Raw genomic sequence first — 5,610 nt, 5'->3', positions numbered from 1 at the left:
ATCGCCCGGCCGATGAGCGATCGAGCCCTATCGCCGCGATCCCTCCTCGTCCGGCGTCGGCCCTCGCTCGGACGTCGACCGACGTCCTCAGCGACGTCCTCAACGCCGGCAACCGCGTGCCGTCCTCCTCGCCGGCGGTTCCCTCCTCATTGCTTTTACTTCTTTAATCTTCCTCTTCCTCTTCTTATTTCTCCTTCACTCTTTTATTCTATTAAATATGTTTCTTTTTCTTCTTCTTCTTCTTCTTTCTCCTCTTCCCTCTAAGACTATCCTTCACATCTATCTATCGCCACTTAGCCAAAAAGCCAACACATTTCTTTTCCTTGTCACAAGTATTAGACTATAATTAGATAATAAAAACTGCGAATAGCGCGCGCGAGTAAAGATCGATCACGACTATTGCGAACCGATCATCATCTCACCGTCGATCCATCCCCGAGATATTAACAAACTTGTTTGCGCGCGCGTTCACTCTTCTCTTTCACGAAATTGACAGGTCCGATGACAATGACGATCGCGACGACGACGACGACGACGACGACGACGACGACGACGACGACGACAACGGCGACGGCAGCGACGGTAGCGACGATGGCAGCCAGCAGCCGATGGAACGGCGCACCACTGCGAGGAGAGAGAGAAGAGAAGAGCCGTGGCCCCTCTGTCAGGTGTTAGAAGCCGTTTCTTGCGTACTTCTCGGATAGTCGACGAATCCTTTATGGGCCATGCATGAAGGTACTATAGCCCCCTATCCCGAACGCCGCGTACTACAACCCACGGCCAGCTAAATGTAACCCCTTACAATAATGGCGCCGCTTGTCTCTCCGCGTTCTGCCCCCCTCTCTTCGACGGTCGAGCGTGGAGCGTCGGCTGCCGGGGGCACCAGCTGGTAAACACTGCCGGCCAATCGACGCGCGCTCTTTACCGAGCCCCGCCAATCCGGCGCAGGCTAGGCGCGCCAAGATGAATGGCTCTTTCTCTCTCACTCTCTCTCTCTTTCTGTCTCTCACTCTTTCTTTTTCTTTTTCTATCTCTTTCTCATTTTCTCTCCTTCTATCACATTTTCTCTTTCTCACTAGCTCCTTCTCGTCGCGAGGTTTGTCTCTCTCTGATCTTCGCTCTGGCTTCTTACTTGTGTGTATGTTGTATGTGTATGTGTATGTTTCTTCGTCTATCTTTTCATGTAAATATATGTGGATATGTGGATATATGTACACGAACATACATGTATGTGTATGTTTCGAGAGAGAGCTTATACCTTGCACGATCTGCTCAGCCGACGGTCCGCTCCTTTCGACGAGCGACTACTTTGCGAGTCGCTCGTTGCCTCCCTCAGAGATGTTTCTTTCTCTTTTTCTTTCTTGTTCTCTTTCTCTTTCTCTTTCTCTATCTATCTCTCTTTCTCTTTCTCTCTGTATCTCTCTTTTTCTTTCTCTCTATGTGTCTATCTCTCTGATCGTCTTTCTTGCTTTCCTACGCTGCGAAGCGTAATCGCGAATTGTCGGTGTAGCAACTCCATCATTTCTTCCTCTCCTCCGTATTGAGAAATCGTTCGTTTTCTGCATCCTATCTATCGACTACTTTAAACTCGTTGAAACTCTTCATACCTCGCGATAGTGGAACGTTCGAACGTATCTCTCGGAAAAATAATTGCTTTTCGTTTCTTAGAGATTAATCTTATCGGTTGTTTTTGCCGACGGAGAGAGAGGTCAACGAATAATAGTATCGAATTCGTTCAGGATAACTAGTAATACTTATGTACCCATTAGACATTCTTAGGTGAAAGGTTAGGCACATCCAGGTATCTTGGTGGTCTTAGAAAGAACAGTAGAAGGTATGAGGTAATGGAGAAGAAAGAGGCGTGCGGTAAAAGGAAAAGAATAAGGGAGAGGGTACGCGTTCGGAGGGTCGAAAGACACAAGGGCGGGAAAAGTCTTAGCCGGTTTTGACGTTCCTTACGATGGACAGCCCATTTTGCACACCCCATTTTCTAGATAAATTTGAAATATCGAGACTTTCAGCCTACCGACCGATAGACGGCTGGCTGGCTGGTTGGCTGACAGGCTAGCTGTTCTTTTTCGACGGCGTCAATCCACCGAAACAGATTATCATAAAAATCGTTACAACGCCAACTTAGAGACGTTTTACCGTTGCTATTCACAATACCAGTTCTAACTAGTCTTAGAAGCGCGATCGTTATGTCGAAAAATTCCTAGATAAATAGATTCTGGTTACTTACCCTTGTCCAACCGGATCCATCGAATCTAAAACAAAATAACTGACGTTAATATTTCTAATCTGCTTCTAATCATCTTCTGGAGGAAAAAGGACAAATTTTATTCTACAATTATATGCACGAAATGTGAGTATAGTATTTCATTAATAAAATTATTATTCTTTTTTAAAGTCGAAATAAAAATATAATATTTAAAAGTACTATGTTGATTAGCAAGAATTATATTTTTGATCGATGCAATTAATATTAGATCGTAGATATTTTAATACTTCTTCTCGTGCAAAAATAACAAGTTTTTTTTATGTAAAATCGCAGCAACACTCGCGAATTTTTAAATTATATTTAACCTTTTTTTAATATGTACAAAATCTATATAATTCCTGAAAACATTTTTATCATTGTCGAATCCTTATGATACCAAAGTTTATTCGTTGGAAAAGTTAAAAAAAATAACTCTCTTCCCTTCTTTTGTCACACCCAAGCTCTATAGATGCGCATATAAATATTTTTGTTGATGAATTTTCATGAATGAATATTTGCTAAAGCAATCTGCTCACACATACCTATCTCTGAAAAATGAATATTTGCATTCAGTAAAAACGAACTGAGATAAAACGATTGTTCGAGCCTGTTGTTAATGTGTGTTAATTTATCAACTCGATACGAAAAACATTCATATTCGTCTAAATATAATATTTGTTAACAAACACGTATTTTTGATCCACATTTGCGAAAAAACTTCTAAATATCAAATTTTCATAGATGAAGAACGCATTTGTAGAGCAAGCATTTCTGCTTTAACTCCACGTGCATTCTTACATTCTTACATAAATCACTTTTTACAAACACTTGATAGAAATTCATTTAAATTATCCATCAAATATTCTTGACGTTTTTGACTAATCTTTATTTCAAAAAAAATATGCTCGCCAATTTAAAGCAATACGTAATTGTGCTGAAAAATGCAAATAAACAATAAACCGCATAATTTTATTATGAACGAAATTTATATTTTATTTGTCATAGTAAAAGTTTGTCAAAATGTATAAATCATAAAGTAAAATATGTTTGATCAAAATAATTAAATGTTTCTTTGATGAACAATTTTTTATAATTGAATGTAACCGCTAAGGATTAACAAATATTTGCATAATTCTTTTCTTATACATTTAACATTAAATATTAAAAATTATTGATACTTTTTATAAAATTGTTTTTATCTACATAAAAAGAAGCTCTATTTTCATATATGAAAATTTGGATGAAAGCTTTGGAGAGAAGAAACGATGAGCTACATTCAGAAAAGGCGTGGTCCTCTGGTACCAACGAGAAGACAGAAAGGAAGGGAAGAATTTTTTTCCAAATATGAGAGATGCATCCTCTGTCAGAGAATTTAATCTATGAAGACGAAAGTTTCGTATTCTTTTTGACTTTTCTAGGCACCGCGGGAAATTTTATCTATCCTTTGATATACCGCTTGTGTTTCGTGTAACATTCAATGATAGACACCAAGTAGAAAAGAAGAAAAAAATAAATGTTCTCCATTGTTGTTTCATCGAGGCGTCGAAACGATTCGGGTTGAATCACGGCGAAGAACACATAATTTATGATAATAGATGATCCTCTCTCTCTCTCACCACGAACAAAAGATTTTAATCTATTGCGTTCTTTCCTTCTACTCATCCTTTATTTATATTTACGTTTTAAATTTTCGTTCACGATGCTTTTAAAAAGAAAAAAACGGAATTTTTCTTGTCCACCCTTTTCATTGCCACGAAAAGATTTCGATCATGTTGTTCACTAGAATAATCGTATATCTATGTATCCGATAATAAATCGTTTTATTTTTTACTTTACAGATAGGTATATGTTACAGTTTATCAACTGATATTTTTATAAAAAATAATCGTTCGAAAATATTCACTAAGATTCCCCTTTCATAATTCAAGGATACGATTTTTATTTTAATTTTAGTTTACGACTCGTGTTTCATTGTGAAAGAGTTCAGGGTATAGAATTATGAAGATCATAAATAGCGTTCTCCTCCCTTCTTCTCCATTTCGTAGCACCCTATAATACATGGATTTCAAGGACATCTGTTATCCAGTCGATTGGAAATAACAGAAGGAATTTCGAATTTTCTTCAAGGATCTTTAATTTTGTTTATTCTTCCAGTTACAAGGAATAACATATCGAGATCTATTACAGTTAGTAATTTCGTATAATAAAATAATAAGGTTTGTGTAGAATGTAGAAAAAAGAGGAAATGTCTTGTGTATGTAACAAACGACTATTACGATGCCCTAAGGAGATCTTATTGATGGCGCTTATCGCCACCCATGTCGATCGTCGATGAACTCGAGCTTTCCTACTACCTTCCCACACGAAGTGGCAGTTTTGGGATCGATAGATCATTCCAATAGAGTTTTGCTAATTCTACTCACGCTTTCCTATCTCCTCACGTAGGCGTATGGTGTTAGCCACGTCAAGATGGATAGATCACGACTACGCAATGCACAATGACTTAGAAATTTTTCGAAATGAAAAAAAAGAAAAAATAAAGAAACGTCATATTTCTTTCAGCGGATAGAAGAAACGATACTTTTATTAATTATGCCGACCGTCGGCTACACGTCTTAATAAAAATTTGAGAAATATTTTTTCCTTACTATTTTTTCTTTTCCTTTTCATTCCAAAGATCCGGGAATACATATTTTATCAGTAGCTAATATCTAAATTATTCCTTTGAACAAACAAAATCGTATAATTGTATAATTATCTACTAATTATAAAACAAAAAGACTGTATGACACTAATGAATAAAATAATTTAGATATACAAAGATTGTGAAATCATTTCGTGTAATCCAACGGCAAAGCGGTTTCAAGGGGCAGGCACGTGAGAGTTAACCAAAACGGTAACGACGCAACGTTAAACAAATTTCGCAAAGTCGCTTTCGTGATTCACGGGCAGCTGCTAGTAGGACGGTATTCATACATGAGAAACATAATCGCTTGAAACCCCGGAGTCAAAACAGAGAGGGAAAACGAGAAAGAGAGATAGAGAGACAGAAAGAGAGAGAATTTTCGAGCACAAAATCCTCGGAAACTGGTTCGCGCCATACCAGTGGACCAGTTTAATTATATCAACGTTCGCTCGTGGATCACAGTGTCTGTTCCAGTTACGCGAAAGCTCTTTTTCTTTATTACCAACACCACGAAGAAAGACGTGAGACCGTAGAGACAACTCTTCTAACAGCGATACAACGCGACGGGGTGTAAATCGGCTGTCGTGTTGTACTTTTCTCAAAGACGTTAAGATGGAAAAAGATGGAAAGTACATATTCTCGAAGGTTCTCCTCGCGTTCTCTTAGA

The sequence above is a fragment of the Polistes fuscatus genome, unplaced genomic scaffold (assembly GCF_010416935.1).
Source record: "Polistes fuscatus isolate 324 unplaced genomic scaffold, CU_Pfus_HIC Scaffold2, whole genome shotgun sequence".
NCBI lineage: Eukaryota > Metazoa > Arthropoda > Insecta > Hymenoptera > Vespidae > Polistes > Polistes fuscatus.
This window is presented reverse-complemented; position numbering follows the sequence as displayed.